General features: G+C 35.6%; 1 protein-coding gene across 1 annotated transcript in view; it reads left to right on the forward strand.

Annotated features, from left to right (window-relative positions):
* LOC141450729 (lachesin-like) overlaps positions 1–24,874 on the forward strand; it is a 338,800-nt gene that overhangs the window by 9,640 nt on the left and 304,286 nt on the right. The window lies entirely within an intron of this gene.

The raw sequence follows: 24,874 nt of genomic DNA on the forward strand, positions 1-24,874 counted from the left end.
TCCTCCTCAATCCTGCTCGGCTTTCCACACACAAAAAAACGGGAGCCTACTCGTAGGTATTACCACTCCTTAAACCAGTTAACTGTTTCGACCTTGTTGAAAAATGTGCCCCCCTACGTGCGGGTCTAGCCTATAATCGCTCAGCTATCGTGGCAATTAGCTAACTATACTTTACTATAAATTTCTCATATAAACCATTGGGAATATAGACTAGTACCGCAATACATCTTAGCTGTGCGGGTCTAGCCTATAACCGCTCGGCTATCGTGGCGATTAGCTAACTATACTTTACTGTAAATTTCTGATATAAACCATTGGGAATATAGACTAGTACCGCAATACATCTTAGCTGTGCGGGTCTAACTTATAACCGCTCGGCTATCGTGGCGATTAGCTAACTATACTTTACTATAAATTTCTCATATAAACCATTGGGAATATAGACTAGTACCGCAATACATCTTAGCTGTGCGGGTCTAGTCTATAACCGCTCGGCTATCGTGGCGATTAGCTAACTATACTTTACTGTAAATTTCTCATATAAACCATTGGGAATATAGACTAGTACCGCAATACATCTTAGCTGTGCGGGTCTAACTTATAACCGCTCGGCTATCGTGGCGATTAGCTAACTATACTTTACTGTAAATTTCTCATATAAACCATTGGGAATATAGACTAGTACCGCAATACATCTTAGCAGTGCGGGTCTAGCCTATAACCGCTCGGCTATCGTGGCGATTAGCTAACTATACTTTACTGTAAATTTCTCATATAAACCATTGGGAATATAGACTAGTACCGCAATACATCTTAGCTGTGCGGGTCTAGCCTATCTGTGCGTTTTTTATGTTTTTGATATGAAATTTGGGTTGCAATGAAATGACTTTTTTATTTTTTTTTTCGTTATTTATTTCATGTTCATTTATTCATTTATTTATATTAACATAAATAGGGACCAAAATACATCAAAAATAAATTGACGAATATATTTTAGTTTTAACCAAAATTGCAAAATTAACCGCCGATGGTCACTACTAATAAACGCATGACGAATATACTCGTCATAACACATAATTTTACACTTTTTTTTCATGACGAATATCTTCGTCATAAACAGTTAACTGGTTAACATCCAACCATCACATTCTTCCTTGTCTTTTATGTGAGTAACAACTATATACGGGTCACCATTAGCTCATTTTGTCGCGTACTTACTATCACTATTATTTCTTTAAAGTTTCTTGAACGATTCTTGGAGGGGAACAAAAATGATATAAGACGTACAAATATGCAACTATGACAACAAAGAAAACATTAGGCGTAGTTTTAAAGAAAGACAAGAACCGGAAAATGGATTCAATAGAAGTGGTACATTTTGTTAATCTTTTTTTTAAAGGACCAAATCCTTATTACAGTGGTTAGCTAAACTTTCTGTACATTTATAGTTTATAAATTACGATGGACAGACCGACAGCATACACCAAATCCATTTGTGAAAACCATTATTTTGGACTCAGGGAGGGCTAAAACCGGATATTTCCGTTCGAAAACTCAAAATTGAAAATTAGCACGTGATCAGAAGTCGTACTTCCGGTGTGAGATATCCTTACGAAGCGTAGAAGAAGAGGAAAAAGAAATTGTAAAAATATTTTAGTAAACAAAATAAAATTGCCAAAAGTAACGTAGATAAAAGTAGGATGTGAAATTGCTTTGTCATGTTTAATACGTATTATTTATCTGCACAGACCTATCTCTACAGCTTCATCATGCCATTTATTTTTTTATATTTTCTTACTTCATATTTTTGTTTTGCGGAAAAATAAAATAGGATAAACAAGTGTGTATTAAGCTGGACAAAACAAAACAGAAAAAGAAAATACCCCCCCCACACACAGGAGATGGGCAGATAGCGAGATTTAAGAGCTGGTCTTGACAGGACAATATATATGCAGGATGGAATATGGGTTTGGACCATTTTCCAATACACCCCTGTCCCCGCGAAAATCTTTGTGCCAAAATTCACAAAATTCTCCCATAGCTGTTCTATATTCTAAATGACAAATTAACTTAAAACTAGTTACACACATATGTATATATATATAGAAAACCGCTTGGGAAATCTTTAAAGAAAAAAAAAGAAAAACTAATTCTCTTTAAATATTTTATTAGGCGGGGGGGGGGGGAAAACATTGAGCACCAACATAAACTGGCTACATCTACTATTCAGCAATTTTCACGAATCCGTGGATTAGTTTTAGCATCTCTGAAAACTGCAAGTGGAAAAAGGAAAACTTGTACAACATCGAAATGAAACAAAAAACCGCTTATTTGCCAGGAAGCGTTTCTCGCAGCGACATCCCGTGTAGAGCGGATGAGTAGCAAAGACGTGGGCGGATTAATTGTTAAAAAACAGGTACTACTAATAAGTATAAGCTAAGATGAATAAATTGGTTTCGTGACCGTAAATTGTTAAACTTAGGATGGATGATTTGCGAGGGAATCGGTCAAATAAAACAACTCGTCTTTTTGCCAACGTTTCGACAAATATATTGTCTTCTTCAGGGCCTGATTATTACAAAATATAAAACAATTTAGTGAATCAGTAACTGTAAACAGAAGTTGATGGGTTAAGAATGCGTGAGAATGGATAGTGTTTTTTCTAGAAGTAAAGGAAATGGTTCTACGAAGGGTTTGTAGGAGTCAAGAGTTCGGTTCTTTGGAGAAGAAAGATTTATACTCGTTTCTTCAAATAACGAGACTGATGCTGCTACAGAAGAACTATGCATACGCCAAATCCTAACGACCGACAGCTGTGCAGCGTAAAGCCTTCTCTTTCGATTGCAGCGTCTCACGTGTTTTTTGCAGAGAAATCTGGTCTGACCGGAACCGTCGTTTGTTTACTAGAGGTGTTAGTTTCGTTTTGCCGAAAACATCGATACTACACATGTAGTAGAGTAACGAATTGTCGTGAAATTTCACATCAAAACTTGGTAAAACCGCTACTGAAACTTAATCTTTTATTAGAAGTCTATGGCGATGAATATTAATCATTTGCGCGAGTTTTTTTGAGTGGTTCAAGAAGGCCGAGAAGAAGTCGGAGATGATGACCACCTGGGTCGCCCTTCCACGTCCAAAACGGATGAAAATATCGATTATAATTAATCAACATTACGTACTTTGGTGAGGAGAATTTTACCAAACAGGACAGTCTAATCAGACTAGAATAGAGGAAGTAATCTAAAAGACCTTTTAAGATCGCTGTGCACTTGACTTCCTGGTCAACTTCCATGCAATCACTTCCTGCAAATTGTATAGTTTGTCGAGGAATTCTGAGCCGATGAATTTTGTAATTCGTTTGCCATTGTTTTGTTTGAAATTCATTAAATTCTAAATGATGTACAAAACGGGAAAGGTTTGCAGCATCTATTTGTGCAAACAGTGTTCGTAGACACAATTTGGTATTTCCTTCTATTCAACACTAAAGGACGCGTCCTACACAATAAATTTCAGGATGTTCACCTTGTCCTAAACTGGAAATAGGTAGAGGTACTAACCGCAGCATTGGCTAGTCTCGTCATGTACAAATGATGTAGGGCACTCAAGTGTAATGCCCAAAATGGGGCTATGTCTATCTATGGGGATAGACTGGAGGAGAAGGGGAAAACGTTCTTTTCTATACAACCACCAGCTGAGCGAGGAGGAGGAGGCATTTCTGGCAACAATGTAAGTACACTCCCAGCTCTTCTTATTAGGATGATCGACCACTTTACCGCCAGCATCCCAGTTTTGTTGAAAAGACCACCGAGTTTAATCTGATTCCAGATGAATAGATTCTTAAGGGCTGTTTAAGATTTGTTTTTTCCCTCCAAAAATTTATCGCCATTTTTATTTTCGTTACTAAATTATTTTAATTGCAATTATTATTAACGAAAAACCGGAAGTCTCTCTTTTAATGCAGTAATTACAGAGTTATCGGAGAAAATTTTTCTTGTAACTATGAATTTATACTGTCCTAAGAAAGTGTTTCCTAATTTAGTGTTTACAAATCATACGTAAAGTTAAGAAAAGTTATCATCCATTCATTACCGAGATATTTTTACTCCGAAAATGCATTTAATTTTCTACTTAACCCTCCCCTTCCAGTTCCTTTTCCGTTTTTCCAATGAAGACACTTCCTCCCCTAAAGTGCAACTCTCAAAGTGAAGCCACCTACCTATTGGTAACTTCTGATTTAACTCAAAACGCTTTCCATCTTCCACAATAGTGGAAAACATAACATATGAGAATTCCTTCAAAAATTTGTCTAGAATGGCGAAAGATATTTTTAGTATCTGTGCAACTTCAGTGCCATCTAAAAGATTATTTTCGCAAGCTGCGTTGATAATGACCAATAGAAGATCTTCTTTAACTTCTGACTCAGTAAAAGCTCTTTTATGTATCAATGCTTGGGTAAAGAGTAACTTAAAAAACGTAAATTTGTGGCAATATATTTTAGATGCGTAGATAGTCTCCTTTTACAAATTTAAAATTCTAAAATATAATTCAAATAATACCAAAGTTGATTATTAATAGTGAAATTTATGAAATTGAATGAATGAATGATATGAATAGTGAAATTTAGTGAATTTATGTAAAAATTATGTAATTCGAAGTAATTCGATGTAGTAATATTGAACATATATAATAAAATCGTATCTTTTAATAATTAATTCAATACCCGTAATGATTATTTATTAATAAAGAACACAATTTTATAGTTTTGTAGCTAAAAATTAATATTTGAAAAACCGAGACGATACCGAGATTTCTCGAATAAACCTCGACGTGATATATACGAGTATAATGTCTTGATCTCGGTTGCTCAAGTCTCGGTACCGAGATCGAGACCGAGATTTGTCTTGATTCTCGTGCATCATTAGTAGAGTCTGTTCATCCAGTTAGTTTTATAGATTTCAACAATTGGATGAAATATTGGTGAAAGAATCATCAATCATTAAAACGTTACAATTACCTCTGCAAAGATGCTTCTGAAATCGCATCAATCCTGTGAATAACCAAAATAAAAACTACCAATACCACAAAGTTGGATTTGGCTGTCAACCTGAACGAAACGCTTAGCGTTTTTTTCTGTTTCGTCTATATTCCGGTTCGTATTTCCGGTCAGCTCTTCATTTCCAAGAAGAAGACGCATTTTTCTTTCTCTAAGCGTTAAAAAGTTGTCAACTGACGGACGACCACCTCAGAAACTCCGGACAGTTAATCCAGTTATCATTAAAACAAAGAAAGCAAAACCGTTAATTACAATTAAAAATATCTGTGACCTTTCTTTTAAAAAAAAGAAGAAGCTCGTTTATCTTCATTTTTATAAGAAAATTATTAGACCGTCTTAGTTGTCTGCTATGCGCAGGATGTTCAAACTAAGCATTAGCATAATTAAGACCCTCTCCACTGAGGAGCATTTTGCCTCCCCCACCCTAAATGTAACTGCCAGGAGTAAAGAAGCTTCTTTTATTTATTTTTTATTTATGAAAGACCTTCAATTTTACACTAAAATATTTCATTGAAATTAGAAGCTAGAAGTTTAAAGTTAAGTGTGCCATTTAACGCATTCAAATCATGCTTTCAGAGATGAAATGATAATACTTCCGCTTGGAAATAAGTTGCCTTTAATTTGGTCATAATCACGTATTCAATTAAAGAAAATCTCTACCGGAAGGAAATAACCTGAGGCGCAACCAGAATCCGTAATAAAAGAATATCTTTGTGTTTTGTTACCGCAGATTTGTTGACAGTCTTCTCAACAATATAAGATGATAACGGAATTTAAATGAATAAATAAACCAAATACCAGCAAGATTACAGGAAACAGTGGCAAAAACCAAACATCAAAAGAAGGCAAAGGAAATCTCCCCCTCCACATAATCCTTTCAAGGTATAACTTGGGCTAAAAAGGAAGTATCTAAGTACGCGCTTTCTCTTTTAAAGACACGTATTATCTTACACAGGAAGTGACTTTATACTATAAAGGAAATAAAACTGCAAAGAGGATTTAAAAAAAAACCAAGATTGTCATATTTTTAAATAATAATGCTTTTTTATCTAAGTTAACACTTTAACCTCAGTGTAGTCTCTGCAGTCCAAAATCCTTCGTACAATAGTAAACGGCTCTTTATTATGTATCCAATCATTAGCAGAACCATTGTGGTACTGGGTTCGATTCCCGGTCTAAGGCCTTGGATTTTATTTAATGGTTAATAAAAGAAATTTACAGTAAAGTATGTTTGCTAGTCGCCTACGTTCACGACACCTAATTTGGTAGTTGGACGTTAAGCCCCGCCAGAGAAAATAGGCGATTACTTTACTTTTTACTCATTAGCAGAATTGACGAAGGATGCAGAGAGATTATTGAAATTTTTCCTAAAAAAGAAAGCAAAGAAGTCTTTAGAATAGAAAGAGAGGACATACGGCATCGATTAAGAGAGTTGCAAGTAGTAAGTCAAGAATTACCGTTACCCTTAACGTAGAAAAAAGTAGGACAGAGAGAAATACAAATCCCTTAATATGAATTTAAGGAGACCACAATCCTTCATACAATAGTAAACGGTTCTTTATTATGTATCCAATCAATGGAAGAAGGAAGCAGAAAGATTATTGTAATTTATCCTAAAAAATAAAGGAGTTGATAGAAAAATCTTCAGAATAGAAAGAAGAGAGGACATTCAGCATCGATTAAGAGCAATGCTGGAAGTAGTAAGTCAAGACTTAACTTTGCCCTTAGAAGGTCGGAGAGATACAAATCCCTTAACAAGAATTTAAGGATTAAAAGGATTCTCTAAGATAGAATTACTGATAAACTGGTCTGCAAGGAAAGTGTCAAGTTATCTTCTTTACCATTCTTCACTTTTTGAAAAGAGAGAGGAAATGAGTTTTATTTCGTACATCTTAAACTCAAAGAATATATTTAATATTGTTTTTCAGTAGCATACAATAATATTGTGACAAAGTAAAGTAAAGTAAAGTAATTGCCTATTTTTTCAGGCGGGGCTTAACGTCCAACTACCAGTTAGGTGACGTGGACGGAGGCGACTAGCAAACAATACTTTACTGTAAATTTCTTTTATTAACCATTAGATAAAATCCAAGACCTAGAGACAGAAGAATTGAACCCACTAAACCAACAATACATCTTAGCTTTGCGGGTCTAGCCTATAACCGCCTAACATACTTTACTATAAATTTCTCATATTAACCATTAAATAAAATCCAAGACATATGTTAGGACACCTGGAATAGAACCCACTAAACCAACAATACATCTTAGCATTGCGGGTCTAGCCTATAACCGCTCGGCAATATATGTCATTTAATGGATAGGTTGATGAACAAGAATGGCTGAAAAGAATGGCCTGAAACATTACCTAGTTCTGAATTCTAATTTGATGCCCATTTTGGCACCAAACGTAAAGAACTTGGGGGCGTTTAGTCCTGTTCGCTAGAAAGTGCACAAGCCAAAAGAGATTAAGAGGCCGTATTCCAAAAAAAACTAACAACCCTTTCGTGACCAGGTCTTCAAAGCTGGGACTTTGCCAAGAAGCTTTTGCAGTATGCCATGGACTTGTTCAAAGAAATGATGGGCTTGTATAGTACTATATCAAGAGCTCCAAAAGCCTTGGTTGGTGTGATGTCACCTTCGGATCAGACAGAGGACGTCTTCTATCTCTCGATTCCTTTTAAATTGGGAAAGCTTTTCTGTAAACTTGACGATAATCGTCTAGGATAGCGGTTCCCAACCTGGGGAACGCGAAAGATTGTTTAGGGATACGCAAAAAAAAGTTATTATGGCGGAAGATATAAAAATTATACAGATATATTATTAATGAGAAAAAATTATATAATAAATGATTCCTACAACTTAATTACAAAATTATTATAATAAAACTGAATATCATATAAATTGACAAGAATTAAGTACTCATTCGATACTGCAGTATTTTTTCGATACCAATATAATATCGAATGATTCGATACCGATATTCAGATTGTTTTGCTGTTAATTTTAAGTTACAATACGTAAAATCAAGCGTACGATTATTTATTTATTATATTTATATATTATATATATATATATGTTAGGGGTACACACTGAGGAAACAATCAGGTAAAGGGGTACACTAATGAAAAAAGATTGGGAACCGCTGGACTAGGACATGAACAGACCAACGATAAAGTCTGACCAAATGTAACACATTGATATTTTAAGGTTTTTTTACAAAATCTGATTTCTGAGAGACGTTTATTAAAACGTTGGGAATATCGTTAAGACTGTTTGTATAAAGTGCAGATAAAGAAAAAACGAGAGAAATGTTGAACTTCTTTGTATTCCGGAAGTAGGTCATTTTGAATAATCAGTGGACTTAAAATAAAAAACTCGATTCATTAATAAGCATTTCCGGTTAGCCGATTTTCTTGAAATTCATTAAACCGGAAATATTTACTTCGCAGTGCAACTATTTGCACATTTCCGCTACAGCTAAGAGGAAGTATTTAGTATAACAGTCAAGCTAAATGCAGAAGGAAAAAGGGAGCTCTCAGGACACTTTTCTGGAAAACCCTCAAAACTTGTACTTCACTTTAAAAAAAAAAAAATCAATTTAGAAAATTAGCGTGATTGCAACACATCTTCAATTAGAAGTAAGAGAAAAGAAATCTAGCCGCTTAATGGGTTTATTAATTATGCAAGAATTAATTAAAGTAGGTAATTAGAGAGAGTATTCTGGTGTTGACTCTAGGGATAATCAATAATCCTGAGTCTTTGGAAAGCTCTGTACCATTCCAGGAGGGTAGTTATTCGAGTCTAGCTCTGAGAAGCGTTACTCAGAGAAACAGCTCTGAGCTAAATTAATAAAGATTTCTCTTAGATTCAATCTACAATAACCAAAATTGCATTAAATAAGCATCTATTATTAAGTTCAATAAGACTGCTGTTCGACTTAAAAACAAAACCCCTTCTTCTCTAAGGACAGTATGGTTGAACTTAGCAATCTGCCCTTGAAAGATAGTTGTAGGTATAATTCTTTTACGTTGACAAGGAAAATGTTCTATAAAATCTCTGCAGACACAGGGGGAAGTATCTTAGTGGAAAAAAGTTCAAAGTAAAATCGTAAGAGTGATTTTCTAGAAAAAAAGAAACTTAAAATACCCCCTCCACACAAAAAAAAAACTCGATTCATTAATAAGCATTTCTGGGCACCACGGTAGCCGAGCGGTTGTAGGCTAGACCCGCAAAGCTAAGATGTATTGCTGGTTTAGTGGATTCGATTCCCGGTCTCTAGGCCTTGGATTTTATTTAATGGTTAATATGGGAAATTTACAGTAAAGTATGTTAGGCGGTTAAAAGACTAGACCCGCAAAGCTAAGATGTATTGCTGGTTTAGTGGATTCGATTCCCGGACTCTAGGCCTTGGATTTTATTTAATGGTTAATATGAGAAATTTACAGTAAAGTATGTTAGGCGGTTATAGGCTAGACCCGCAAAGCTAAGATGTATTGCTGGTTTAGTGGATTCGATTCCCGGACTCTAGGCCTTGCATTTTATTTAATGGTTAATATGAGAAATTTACAGTAAAGTATGTTAGGCGGTTATAGGCTAGACCCGCAAAGCTAAGATGTATTGCTGGTTTAGTGGATTCGATTCCCGGACTCTAGGCCTTGGATTTTATTTAATGGTTAATATGAGAAATTTACAGTAAAGTATGTTAGGCGGTTAAAAGACTAGACCCGCAAAGCTAAGATGTATTGCTGGTTTAGTGGATTCGATTCCCGGACTCTAGGCCTTGGATTTTATTTAATGGTTAATATGAGAAATTTACAGTAAAGTATGTTAGGCGGTTAAAAGACTAGACCCGCAAAGCTAAGATGTATTGCTGGTTTAGTGGATTCGATTCCCGGTCTCTAGGCCTTGGATTTTATTTAATGGTTAATATGAGAAATTTACAGTAAAGTATGTTTGGCGGTAAGAGACTAGACCTGCAATGCTAAGATGTATTGTTGGTCTAGTCTCTAGTGGGTTCGATTCCCGGTCTTTAGACCTTGGATTTTATTTAAAGGTTAATAAAAGAAATTTACAGTAAAGTACAGTTTGCTAGTCGCCTCCGTACACGACACCTAAATGGTAGTTGGACATTAAGCCCCGTCTGAGAAAATAGGCGATTACTTTACTTTTACAGACTTTAATAATAAGCATTTCCTGTTAGCCATTTTTCTTGAAATTCTTTAAACCGGAAATATTTACTTCGTAGAGCAACTATTTGCACATTTCTGCTACAGCTAAGAAGAATTATTTGTGAGCACGTCAACTTTATGGAAGTGTTTTTACAGGAAATTGAGTAACTCTAAACCTGAAGGAGTGGTTTTTTTTTTTTTAATAGAACGGAAGTAACAATCTCTAAATTTCTGAAACAAAATTCTACGTACTTAAAAGCGTGTATATCCGGGTAAAAACTCAAAGCGGGGCTTAATTTCCAACTTAGGTGTCAAGGGCTAGAACATTGGTAATTCCGCCAGTAACTAGCAGTAAAGGAAGAAGTCTCTGCCTAGTACTTGCTCATAATCATTAATAAGAAAATAGTTTTTGGTCTCACCATATTTGGTGCTCATGGAACAGCACTAAACCGCAAACTTTAGTTACCCAAAAGGTTAACGATAAAATAAGCAAGCTGGTACAGACTTTTGCATTAAAAGTTCGCTAAGTTGTTGAAGTTTGATAAAGTCCGTTTATAAATTTATTAATATTGCCCAACTTGTTTCGAAGGCTATTTCACTTTAAAGTTGGCCACAGCTTTAAAACGTTACAGTGTGTTTTTAAATTTTCACCATCGTTTTTATCCTTTATACTTTAAAATCAGATTTTTAGAGATAAAGGATTTATTTATTTTATTTATTTTGTAAGCATATTACTGTTCCTTGCTCTGGTCTTAATAAAACATCCCTAAAATAGGAAGGATTTTTATAATTGGTTTTGATGCGCTTTAAATAAATAAATAAATAATAATAAAAATATTTTACAAAAATTGTATCTACGATACATATTGAGGAAAATTTTACAAACGTTCCTCCTTCTGACAGTGAATTTTCCAACTAGCACAGGTTTATTAGTGCCTTGTTTTCTTTACCAACATCAGGTTTTCACAGTTTACTTTCGTTTTCCACATCAAAGATCCAAAATTTCCATCTCATGTATCAAGGGCTTGCATACATAAAAAGATTGAATAGGCGGCTCAAAAGCTGTACATTTTAGTTAGGTAACAATTTACATTTAATTGATTTTAAAAAATTCAAATAATTTCAATCTAATATTTCTTTAAGATTTATTTTTTTATTCTTTTTAATTGGCTGGCATTGCAAGGTGAAAAATGTGGAAGGTAAATTACAAGTAAGGCGCCACGATAGCCGAGCGGTTAAGAGACTATACCCGCAATGCTAAGATGTATTGTTGGTTTAGTAGGTTCGATTCCCCGGTCTTAGGCCTTGGATTTTATTTAATGGTTAATAAGAGAAATTTATAGTAAAGTATGTTAGGCGTTAAGAGACTAGACCCGCAATGCTAAGTTGTATTGTTGGTTTAGTGGGTTCGATTCCCCTGGTCTTAGGCCTTGGATTTTATTTAATGGTTAATCAAATAAATTTACAGTGAAGTATGTTTGCAAGTCGCCTCCGTCTGCGACACCTAATTTGGATGTAAAGCCCGCCTGAAAATATAGGCAATTACTTTACTTGCTTTACTTTACTTAACAGTAAATAGAGGTAAAATTATATTTCAATATAATAATGACAAGAGGTCTTTGACCCTGTAGCCAGTCTTTATAGTTTATCTTTCTTTGTAAAAAGTTGTAGTTTCAGTTTGTACATATATAAAATAAAGACAATAATAATAATAATGACAAGTGCATTTTAAACGTTTTAATTTATTTAAATTAAGAACGGATATAATTATTTTGAATGCAGAACGGTTTTCAATTTTAAGATAACCTCTAGATCTAACGCCTCCCTCCCAAAAATAAGTGAAATTATTTTTTTTTTTCTGAAAAAAGTGCTTTAAAAGAAGCCGTTTTTTTGATTTTGAAAATTATTTAGAGTTTCGTGAAAATTTTAAAGAAAACTGAAAATGATGGTGGAACTGTAACATTGATGCTGAAAAAGTACACTTTTTGAGTGGAGAAATATTTCTTAATACATGCCCTGTTGGTTTGAGGAAATTGTACAAGAAATTTAAGTAAAATCGTTGGGAACCTGTTTTTCACCTTGGAACAAGGAAAAAATCGCCTCAGTAATGTGACAATTTTCCAGCAAAACTCAAAAGTGAAAGCGATAATGCGGGGAATTCAAGGGTTACAAACAAATATAAAACTATGCGCTACAAAAAATGTATTTTCTTAATCAAGTAAAATGGAAAAATGAATTTCCCAATAGAAAAATTTAACTTTAAAAAACTTTCATCAAAAAAACGCTTCTACTGTTCTGTGGGGGGAAAACTTCAATTTTCCGGAAGATTACTACCTACATATCTGCCCCCCCTCCCAAAAAGAAATGTTTTGATAACAGAATTTAGGGCAAGAGCTATCTCCCATTCCTGATAGTTGTGGAAATCTTGAAGCTTTTGCCCCTTATTTTGGCTTTATCTATCCTCTTTCCTTTATTAATTATTGAATTCTCTGCGACGTTCATTTCTACTTTGCAGAGCGAGAGACGCCTATAAATGTGTGTGAGACAGAGAGGGTTAATTGAATTGGGAACGCACATTTGTAATTCTCAGTAATTCTCCATTCTCTGCTCTTCGCGAAATAAGCTCAAGAGAAGCGAGTACGTATTGTAATGGGTATCAGGGTATTAATAATTAATTTAAGTAATATTTCATTACTTAAATCTGATTGTTTTTTCTTTTTTTTTTAAATGCTTTTAAAATGAATGTGATTTTTAAAAGATGGAAATTTCTGTAGACTGGACAGAATAATGGAACCGTTTTAGTCATGGTAGAATTCTCTGACCCTTTCCCTTGATTGGTGAAACAATAGTTCCATTGTTCTTTAGGATATTCAAGTATATACAGGAGCAAGGTTTACGTAAAGAAGGCAGTCCAGTCCCAGGTTATGGTAAACGGGAACAATGCTGCACGAAATGAGACCAAGTTTAAGGATGGTAGGAAAAAAAAAAAAAAAAATGGTTGCTCGAAGACCTACAAAACTTGCGAAAGTTATGCTGTTCGAAACGGACTTCCTTAGAGTAGTAATCCAGCTTAGATAGTTAAATGCTGTAGTGAAATGTTAGTCATCATACTGTGACCAAGTACTCAAACTTCTTAAGCTTCAAATTTATGTACCTGTATTTATTAAAAATAATAACAATAAATAAGACGCGTTCTACATGATCTTTTAGGACAGCGTTTCCCAACCTGTGGTAATCAATAATGGCGGACATAAAAAATTAAATCATAAAAATATCATAGAAACGTTTTTTCCTATAATTCACAAAAATTATTTTAATTAATAATATTATACAGTAAAGTTGTTAATATGTACAGTAAATAAGGTTAGTCTGTCTCAAGATATACGAGAAAACATAATAACACATTTATCAAGGATTAAAATTGTCTTTCATGGAGTATTTTCCAAAACCCCCGAAAACACAAATGATAATTACGATTCTAAACCCTTTCTATAAAGAAAATTTAGGAAAAGCTACATCATTATCAAATAAAATATAAAGAAAATTTAATAGAATTATCATGTGACAGAACTTAAATGATAACTATGTAAAGATCTCCTTTAAAAGAGACTGGATTGTAATGAGTAAGCTCTATCCAAACAACATTAAATTTAATTGGTACTTACAGGTAGTTGAATGCTTAAAAGAAATTAATTTAGATGATTTGGGCACAAATATAATAATCCTAAAGGAAGAACTTTGTAAATAAATTTATAATTTTGGAGAGAAAAATATGTACGCAATTTTTAATTGTTTAAAAAAAGTTTTAAAACTAAGATCTTACACTTTACAAAGTTTATAAAGTGAACATGAACTTGAACTCCTTTGTAACAGATAAATTGTATCTCTGTACAAATAAAGATAATAATAATAAAATAACACACTCGGAATAACAAATTTCACGAAATACAATCATTTTTACGAAGTGGTACAATTTAGCATGATGTACTACCAAGTGGTAGGGTGAGCTAAAAAAGCTGCGTAGTACTACAGCAGACTACGCGTTGAAAAGAAAAAACTATAAAATTATTCTATTCTATTCTACTACCAAGTGGTAGGGTGAGCTAAAAAAGCTGCGTAGTACTACAGCAGACTACGCGTTGAAAAGAAAAAACTATAAAATTATTCTATTCTATTCTACTACCAAGTGGTAGGGTGAGCTAAAAAAGCTGCGTAGTACTACAGCAGACTACGCGTTGAAAAGAAAAAACTATAAAATTATTCTATTCTATTCTACTACCAAGTGGTAGGGTGAGCTAAAAAAGCTGCGTAGTACTACAGCAGACTACGCGTTGAAAAGAAAAAACTATAAAATTATTCTATTCTATTCTACTACCAAGTGGTAGGGTGAGCTAAAAAAGCTGCGTAGTACTACAGCAGACTACGCGTTGAAAAGAAAAAACTATAAAATTTTTCTTTCATAAAACCGATTATAATTTATGCTGGATATTATGGTTTATATTCTGTATTATATAATTTTTTTTATTTATTTAGTATTATAATTATTTCACATCTCTTCAATGAACGGGAACTCGGAGATCTCGCGTGATTTCTTTGGAGAAGTCCTCTAGTGATCAACAAAATAATGATTGGGAAATCAATCATTTTAATATTGTAAGGGGAGAAAATTTCGCCCTAATATTTTCCTACATGGGGAGATGGAGGAGAAGAGTTCACCATGATTATACATTCTTGTTATAAACAAAGCACTTTATTAATTGGACGTGGTAATACGTGTACACATACGATGGTATATATGGCGCACAATTGTTGACGCCATATTTGCTTGTTCGTTACAATATGTTCTTAATCATTGTCTGAATTCATGCCAAAATATCATTAATTTTCTTGATTATAATCAATTGTAAAATTAATGCCAATATTAATTTGTTCTCTATTAGTTAAATTAGCTTTACACGTAAAAATCAATGTCCTGTTGGTAATTATAAATAATGAAAATGGAATTTTGTATAATTAGTTAAGAGTTATATAGCGCATACTAACAAAGCAAATAGAAATATATTTCATTAAAGCTCTATTTCATGTTCATACGCTGGATAAATATTTTAGAATTTAATCGATTCTGATACGATCTTCTCTTTAACGTAAATTATCGAGTATAATCATAACTTCCTGTTCCTAAATTTTAGTCGAGAATGACATATTAATTCCTTATTTATTATTTATTATTCGTCTGATCAGGTTCGGAACTTTCAGTACGCGAATCGACCTAGTTTCTTTGATTATCGAAAAAAATCTTCTACACAGATTTATTAATAGCTGTTCAAAGACATTGGACCCGGAGGATATAGTTGTTCATTTTAAAGGAGGGGAAGATTGAGATTGGTTGGGTGATGAGAAGTGGATAGGCTCCTGAGAAAAACTTTCGATTTGGAAAGCCTGTAGAGTCGGGGATACGAGGACGTTCCTCGGCTTTGTGTGGTCGATGTTAGCGGGAGATCAAGGCCATCAAGGCGTAGATTGTGACAAACTTATTGAGGTGGTCCAAGTCATAATCTAAGTTATTCATAGTATAAAATAAAACAACGTGACAATGTGAGGTTAACATAGATTTTCATTATAAGTTGATTACTTAAGAAAAAAAAAAATCCACCAAAAAAAGTAATTATTGACTAGAGTTTTCCATCATTTCCACGGTAGAAAATAATAGCAGAGAAAATTCCCTTTTCCTTTCCTGCTAAACCGCGCCATCAATAATAATTACATCAGCTGCATGACCTGGATGCCTAAATTCTGCTCTCCCCCATTGCTGGCGTTAATTACGAAGGCCTTCAAGGCGGGGTTTTACGTCCAACAACCAAATTAGGTGTCGTGGACGAAGGTGACTATCAAACACAATTTTTCTATAAATTTTTTATATTAACCATTAAATAAAATGCAAGGCCTAGAGACCGGGAATTGAACTCACTAACCAGCAATACAACTAAGCATTGCGGGTCTAGTCCCTTAACCGCTCGGCTACCGTGGCGTCTACTGTCAGAAACTTTTTACGACTTATCACATTTTCAATTTTGGAATCATTCATGCTGATTAGATTATTAAAGAATAATTTTGCAGATTTTCTTCTAGAGAAACTGCCTACCTTCAGAATAGTCTTAGTCTAATCAACTAAGCATTGTATGCTACGAACTGAGAGACACTCGGAAATGGGTTATCTGACAAAAGGGACCCCTTTCGAAAGTTTTCTTCGATTACGTCACAAACAATAAACGTGAGAGCTTCGATGAACTTTAGAACTTTCGACATTTTCTTTTTTCCTTTTTGTATTGATGAAAACTTTTCATTGGGTAATAAATAATTTTTAAAAATCTCTAAACTTAGAAGGAATTCATTTATTTCTCTTGCCAGGCGTATAGATTTTGGAATTGTTTTCAACTTAAATTTGATTTAGTCGTTTTGACATTGTTAGGAAACGGAAATCAATCAACTTAGAACTCCTGTTCTCCCTCTCTCTCTATCCTCAACCCGAGAAACAAACCTGAGTCACAAATCTACTTTTTATTACTTTCCTGTAACTAGATATAAAGAAAAAAAGTTAGTTATTTAGTACGAGTGTGGGAAGTGGAAGTTTAATCCACCGAGTCCCAGGAAGTGCCCAACTTCTGAGATGCCGATGGCTACTACCACCAAGATCTTCACCAACGATAGCCGGAGGACCTAGCCCAGATCCTTTTCCGCTGCGCTCCTCTCAATCAACAAGCCATAAAGGGGTGATTTACAAAACAAACCATATAATTAACAACACAGCAGACAAAACTACGGCGTCAATTTAAGCAAAGCTTATTAAAGACCTTTGTCATTGACGGCAGGTTAAAGGCATAACAGCGTAATCCATTTTCAGGGCTAGGCCGATTGAATCTCATTTCCTGCCAACTGTGGTACACTAAGTAAAGGCATAAATTGCCGGAAATGTAATCTTACAGAGTAGCCTACCGCAACCCCTCACAGCTCTAAAATATTTTTTTTTTTGGAGCAAAAATAATAAAAGGCAAAGCTATAAATCTCTGTGTGTATACCAGGATTACAGAAAAGCCTAGGAGTCATTTTTTCTAGAAATTAAACAATCTGTAAAGTGGGTTTTTCCAGGCTAGGAGCTTTCTTTCAGCTCACTGTACTGTGTTGAGAGTCTGTGACAAGAGAACACTGTCCAGAGAGACCGCCGGTAGTGCACCAAACAAAGCTCTCGGGTGCCAATGATGCTCAGATGCTCTTTAAATGAAAAATAACAGTAAAGCGGTTAAGTAAACCTGCTTTTCGTAACAAATTTAAGCCCCGTCATCAGAAAACACAAGAGAGAGAATCGTACAGAACAGGAGAATAGCACTTTATATGGAATCTACTCGTATCCTTTTTCAAGAAGGATTCTTAATCGAATTGTTCGGGAAAAAAATATTACAATATACAATCGATTTTAGGCTTCTACTCAAATAAAGAGGAAATCAGATATATTTTCGAGAATAACTTATAAATGTGAAAAATGTTCCAGTAAAATGGCGTCTCGGGTGGAACAAAATTACACAATGGGCTCCTTTTAAGCTGAATATTTCTGGGATTACTTAAAATTCTGTGATATTTAATTTTTTGATTACGGCGGATCGATTGCACTCACTCTGCGGCGAGTTTATTATTTTTCATTACTTCCGGTGAAATCTCGAAAAACTTCACGATAAAATACTTCCTCTTATATTAATGAAGAATAAACAAAAACTCATTAAAATATATGACCAAAATTAGCCCTCACTGATTGAATATAAAAAGTAGATAATTGATTGCTGAATCAATTAAGGAAGTAAAGATTACGATTGTGGGTATCAGGTACAGCATTAAATGAACGTCCTGGTATAAAACAAAAAGAAGATGAAGAATCCCTTGGGCACCTAACCCTCTAGAAGATTGAATGTGACCGTCTACCAACAGAATTAAGTACAGAAGTGGTTCGCGGAGGAGATCAACTGAGAGCAATGCTTGATGAAGACGCAAAGCGGATTTCCTGACCCATCAGCGAGACAAATTAAATAAATTTTGAAAATCAATCAATAATTCATATTACAAAAAAAAAAGAAAAAGGGTAATATTCTTGATTCAATAAAATAGACAACTTGCTGATAGTAGTGAGAGATGGTTAAGTCGAAATCTCCACATCAAACTGATTAGTTTGTCGCTGAGGATGGATGTAAGTCCGATACCCCAGTCAGGAATGCCATGAACAAATAAAATCAAAGGATGTTAACCAGCGCTGCGCACCTAATCATAAAATTTTAACATCAATAAGAAGACAGCAATAAGCCTTCTGCTTCCAGGGACATTCTGAGGAAAAATTGTAAACTGGAAAAACCCGCAAGACCAGTAAAAACATGACCAAATTTTACTGTTAAGTCATTAAAATGGTTTATGAAAATAGAGATATTAAAAAATTATTTTCCTTGAACTCAGAAGATTTTAAAATTTTCCATTTTCATCAGTAAAGTTGCAAAATATCTGTGAATGGAAAAACCCTTATAACATAAAAATACTGAAAGAAAATGGTATTTCTGGGAAATTTAGTAACGTTAAATTCAATAAGCAAATATAAAAGTGGAAATCCTACGTGATTCGAATGCTTAACGTATTCATAAGCATGCTTAACGATAAAAAATATGGTTATCGAATTTTAATGTAACTCTCGCATGTTATATTTTTTTAAGAGGTATTAGATTACGATAGCATTGAGTATTTGTATAGTACCATAAAATCGGAGTTATTATTTTTTATTTGAAACAAAATTACAGCCGCCATGTTCAGCGTAAGTAATAAAGAGAAATTATTCCTGCCCTCTTAATTCGAAAAAAAAATCCCATGTGGGAAAACCTTCATACAGGTTTCCGGTTACCAAATTCTCAAAGTTAACAATAAGTGACAAATTTTTCTGCCAAATTTTCATTTTACAACTAACCTAATTCGTAATAAACCTTAAGTTAGACGTAAAAAAAAGAAAAGAAGTAAACTTGTTTACTTAGATGACACTTTTGTGGGTATGTTCCTTCTGAAACTTAAATAAATTGTTCCAGGATCAAAATTTTAAAAGCTTCTAGTTAAGCACTTAACATATCAAATTTAAAGAGATTACTGAGGCGCCACGATAGCCGAGCGGTTATTGGCTAGACCCGCACAGCTAAGATGTATTGCGGTACTAGTCTATATTCCCAATGGTTTATATGAGAAGTTTTATAGTAAAGTATAGTTAGCTAATCGCCACGATAGCGGAGCGGTTGTAGGCTAGACCCGCACAGCTAAGATGTATTGCGGTACTAGTCTATATTCCCAATGGTTTATATGAGAAATTTACAGTAAAGTATAGTTAGCTAATCGCCACGATAGCCGAGCAGTTATAGGCTAGACCCGCACAGCTAAGATGTATTGCGGTACTAGTCTATATTCCCAATGGTTTAAATGAGAAATTTACAGTAAAGTATAGTTAGCTAATCGCCACGATAGCGGAGCGGTTGTAGGCTAGACCCGCACAGCTAAGATGTATTGCGGTACTAGTCTATATTCCCAATGGTTTATATAAGAAATTCACAGTAAAGTATAGTTAGCTAATCGTCTCCGTCCACGACACCTAATTGGTGGTTGGACGTAAAGCCCGCTAGAAAAAATAGGCAATTAATTTACTTTGCTTTACTAAAGAGATTACTCGATTTGGTTTTGGAAAAAGTTGTTGATAAATGAGGAGAAAAAAACTATGGGTCCGTCTGGTGTGATGCCAGATGATTACTTTAGGCTTTAGACGGATGGTTCCACAATGAGTGGAAGTTCTATACTGAGACAGAGAAAGTTTTGTCCGTGCCTTTTGGTCCAGAGGCGACTGCCTACCAAGTTGAGGACTATGGATGTTCTTTGTTTTACTTCAAATTTGCGTTTAAAGAACTTAGCAACTAAACTAATTTTTATCTGCTCTTAAATTCTTTTGTCTTCACTTTCAAATATTCTCTGGAATGTTCCAGAAGGCGCTGGAGGTAGTTACTTTTAGTGAAAGAGAATTCTTCTAAACTGGGGGGGTCCAAGGTCATGGGAATGTTTCGAGAAATAAGAAAGTGAAAGTAAAGTAATGTAATTGCCTATTTTTTAAGGCGGGATCTACGTCCAACTACCCAAATTAAGTGTTGTGGACGGGGGCGACTAGCAAACACTTTACTATAAATTTCTTTTATTAACCATTAAATAAAATCCAAGACCTAAGACCGGGGAATCGAACCCACTAAACCAACAATACATATTAGCATTGCGGGTCTAGTCTCTTAACCGCTCGGCTACCGTGGCGCCTAAGAAGAAAGTGAATATTTTTGCTCTTTATTGGCTCCCGAACCTGATGATGGCGTATCTTTGGCCACACATATCTATCCAGCTTCCGCAAATGGACAGCTTTACAACGAGAATTCTTAAGAATGAAAACTCGGTGGATTTTTTTAGCACACTAAAATACTATTTTTTGAAAGTTCAGACAGAGGGTTGTCTTAAGAAATTTTTTTTTTTTTGCCATGGAAATCTCTGAAAAGCTATTTTAGTGAAAAAAGGTTTTACTTTTCTTATGTTAAATAAAATTGTGAAAATTTTGGAATTTGCAAAGAATACGATGAAAATTTGTTTCAGACTAATGGGAATCTTTGTAAATTACAAAGTATCAGATGGAAAGTCACACGTGTGAGTGTGTGTGTGTGTAAGTTTTCTCGCTGTATTTCCTTTTTATCTCACTAGGATAAAGTAAAAACTCCAACATTACTACCGTTCTATATTCTTGTAACAAATTACCAGTTTAGTTTAAACGAGTGTCTTTCTCATGGATAATGTAGTACGAGACTTGTGCTAAACGTGTACAGACTGCTTTGTCAGACGCCCTTGCTTTACACGCCTCCCATCCATCTCTTTAGGACCCTAGTTTAGGCCTTGAGGATGTCAGAGTGTGGGTGCAGAGAGGGGAAAACCCACCTTTTCCTTGCTTTTTCCAAGAATGTCGGATTTTCCACGAATTTCTTTTCTTGTTTTCCTTTTAACTTTTCCTTCATGTAGCTTCATGTACTTTTTCCTCTTTCAGAAATACATTGGATGTTATTTTTAGTCAGTGGAGTTTTTTTTCCTTGCTATGATCAATCTAAAAAGAGATAATATCGTGCTAATCTTTATGTTCTCAAATTAATCTCTTTGTCAGTTTCATTTGGGTAAAGAACAATCACCTTAGGACTACCGCTCCTAAGATTCATAGGCTAGCTTGAGAGCCTTAAGGGGGCAGCCCCCCCATCAGGCTAGGTTACTGTGGGCCAATCCCCTGCATAACTGAAATACCCTCGATTCTGAAAACTAATAATGAAAAGCTGGATGGATATAAAAGGATACGACCACGGAACTTGGACTGGACGCTAGCCACATGGAATGTGAGGACAATGCTGCAACCAGGAAAGATGGTAGAGGTAGCAGATGAAATTTTAAAATATAAAATTGACGTTGTAGCTCTACAGGAGATTAGATGGAGTGGGCATGGTAGAGTTGACAAGAAAGCCTACTCTTTATTTTATAGTGGAGCCAAAAAAGCTGGACAAAGCGGGACCGGATTCATGATAACTAAAGAGATGCGCCGTAACTTATTACTATTTGAGCCAATAAGTGACCGATTATGTAAGATGCGTTTGAAAGGCAGATTTAGAAATTTGACAATAATATCAGCCTACGCCCCCACGGAGAATAGTGACGAAGATGAAAAAAGTAGCTTTTATCTGCAATTAGAAAGAAGTCTACAAGCTGCTTCTAGGTATGATACAAAAATTATTTTGGGTGATTTAAATGCACAGGTCGGTAAAGAGACCTTTACGCGTACAGTCGCCGGGACTCACTCTCTTCATGACCTGACTAATGAGAACGGCATGCATTTGTGCCAGTTCGCCGAAGCAAATGATGTGATAATTAAGAGCACCTTCTTTCCCCACAAGAAGATCCATACTGCAACGTGGAAAGCACCGAACGGATCACTGACCCAAATTGATCATGTGCTTATATCTCGGCGCCATTCCTCCTCAATTATTGATGTTCGCTCAGCCAGAGGACCTAACTGTGACTCTGATCACATTTTGGTTAAAATCAAGCTCAGACAGCGTTTGGCAAAGGTAGCACAAGGCCAATCCCACTTGAGGAAGCGATGGAACTTACAAAAATTTAAGGACACAGAAAAGTTGGAGGAATTTAGGGTTATTTGTGACAATAAAGTGAGAAATGAATTGAGACAGGGAGAGGATGAGAACAGATTTGAAAACGAAGATGGGGATCAGCGTATTCAAAGGAACTGGAATATAATTAAGAAAGCAATACATAAAGCTGCAGATGAAGTGATAGGAGAGGAAGTAAGAAGAAAGAATGCTGATTGGTTTGATGATGAGTGCAGAGAAGCTCTAAAGAAGCGAAATGAATATAGGTTATCCATGATGCAGCGCAATACCAGACAATCCACCTCCGACTACAACAGATATCGTGCGAGAGCGAAGAAGATTATCCGCTCCAAGAAAAGGGCCTTATTGAGAAAGGAAGTAGAACAAATTGAGGAAATGAGAGCTAACAATGAAACTAGGAAATTTTATGGAGCCATTAAGTTCATCAATCGAGGTTTTCAACCGAGAGTGGATACATGCAAGGATAAGCTTGGTAGGATCATAGAGGAGAAGTCCAAGGTAGTTGATAGATGGGCTGAATACTTTGGCGAGATGCTTGGATGTAAGAGGGGTGTTGTGGAGGGCGTAAACGAAAACGAAAATGAAAATGAAAACGATAATGTGGCAGAGGTGAATACTGTTTTGAGTGATGAGAATGATCTGGAGCCCCCAGACATGGAAGATTTTCTGGATGCTGTTGAAAGGTTGAAAAGTAACAAAGCACCGGGTGAGGACTGTCTAGTTGCTGAGTTCTTCAAGAACGGTGGTGAAATATTGTTAAACCAACTGTACTTGCTAGTGCTGGATATCTGGAAAGATGAGATAATGCCGAGGGAGTGGGCAACAAGTCTTATATGCCCAATGTATAAAAAAGGAGACAAGCTTGAGTGCGGGAATTACCGAGGTATCTCACTACTGGGTATTGCGTACAAAATCTTCTCCAACATCCTTCTAAAGATAACTAATATTTTTGCTGAACGTGTCTTAAAAGACTAGCAATGCGGATTCCGGGGAGGTAGGGGAACGTCGGATCAAATATTCGTTGTAAGACAATTGCTCGAGAAGTGTTGGGAGTACAAAATCGGGTTACACATTCTCTTTGTGGACTATCGCCAGGCATTCGATAGTGTCAATAGAAATAAGATGATTGAAGCTCTACGCGAATTTGACTTTCCCTGCAAACTAGTTAGGTTCATTAAAATGACGTTAGACAATAGTAGTGCTAAAGTGCTTATCGGCGGTGGCCTGAGTCGGGAGTTCCCAGTAACGACAGGAGTGAGACAGGGCGACGCGCTCTCAGCCACGCTATTTAACCTCGTCCTCCATAAAGTCATGCTGAAGTTAAACCCTACTGGCAACATACTACGCTCATCCAGACAAATCTGTGCTTATGCGGACGATGTATGTTTGATCGCGCGAAATAGTGGGACGCTCAAGGAAATGCTGTTGGAGCTTGACACGGAAAGCAAAAGGATGGGCCTGCGAATAAACGAACAAAAAACAAAGTATTTGTGCACTTTAGGTGATAACACCGCTAGTTTCGCGGCACATGGGTACATTTTTGAGCGCGTTAAAAGCTTCACTTACCTAGGGTCTGAAATAAATGAGGAAAATAAAATTTCAATGGAAGTAAGCAAAAGAATCATGACGGCCAACCGCGCATTTTTTGCCAACCGAAAATTTTTTAAAACGCCCGACTTATCCCGGACTACTAAGGCTAGGATATATAAGACTTTAATAAGGCCGGTGCTAACCTATAGGGCAGAGACGTGGACCCTTACTGCTGCAATGGAAAACAGCCTCAGGATATTTGAACGGAAAATGCTAAGAAGAATATACGGACCTGTGTTAGACAGTGAGTCAGGCAACTGGAGAATCCGTAAAAATAGTGAGCTGTGCGAGCTATACCAGGATGTCAGTGTCGTTCAATTTATCAAAATCCGACGTATTGAGTGGCTGGGCCATGTGGAGAGGATGCAGGACGATAGAATGCCCAAGCAAATGTTGTACGGGGACGTATATGGCACGAGAAGAAAAGGGCGCCCACGAAGAAGATGGCTTCAAGATGTTGAGGATGACCTAAGAACACTTTCCGTCCGCAGGTGGAAAGAAAAGGCCAAGGATAGAGATGTATGGAAAGGCATTATTAAGGAAGCCAAGGCCCACCCTGGGCTGTAGCGCTACATACAAAAAGAACAATCTAGATGCTCACTAGCCGCGGGTTGCCGACGCCTGACCGAGATAATCAATTCATCTGTAACATACAACAAAGTTTTAACAGATTTTCACCCAATCAAACGCAGCTACATTAACTCAAATTTTATTTTCATCCGAATAAAACAAAATTAAATTCATTAGACACTCTTTGTTAATTATAAAGTTTGTATATTTTTTCATATAAATTAGATGAAAAAGCA

The sequence above is a fragment of the Rhodnius prolixus genome, unplaced genomic scaffold, assembly GCF_049639745.1.
Source record: "Rhodnius prolixus isolate KJV_2025 unplaced genomic scaffold, Rpr scaffold_8, whole genome shotgun sequence".
Classification (NCBI taxonomy): domain Eukaryota; kingdom Metazoa; phylum Arthropoda; class Insecta; order Hemiptera; family Reduviidae; genus Rhodnius; species Rhodnius prolixus.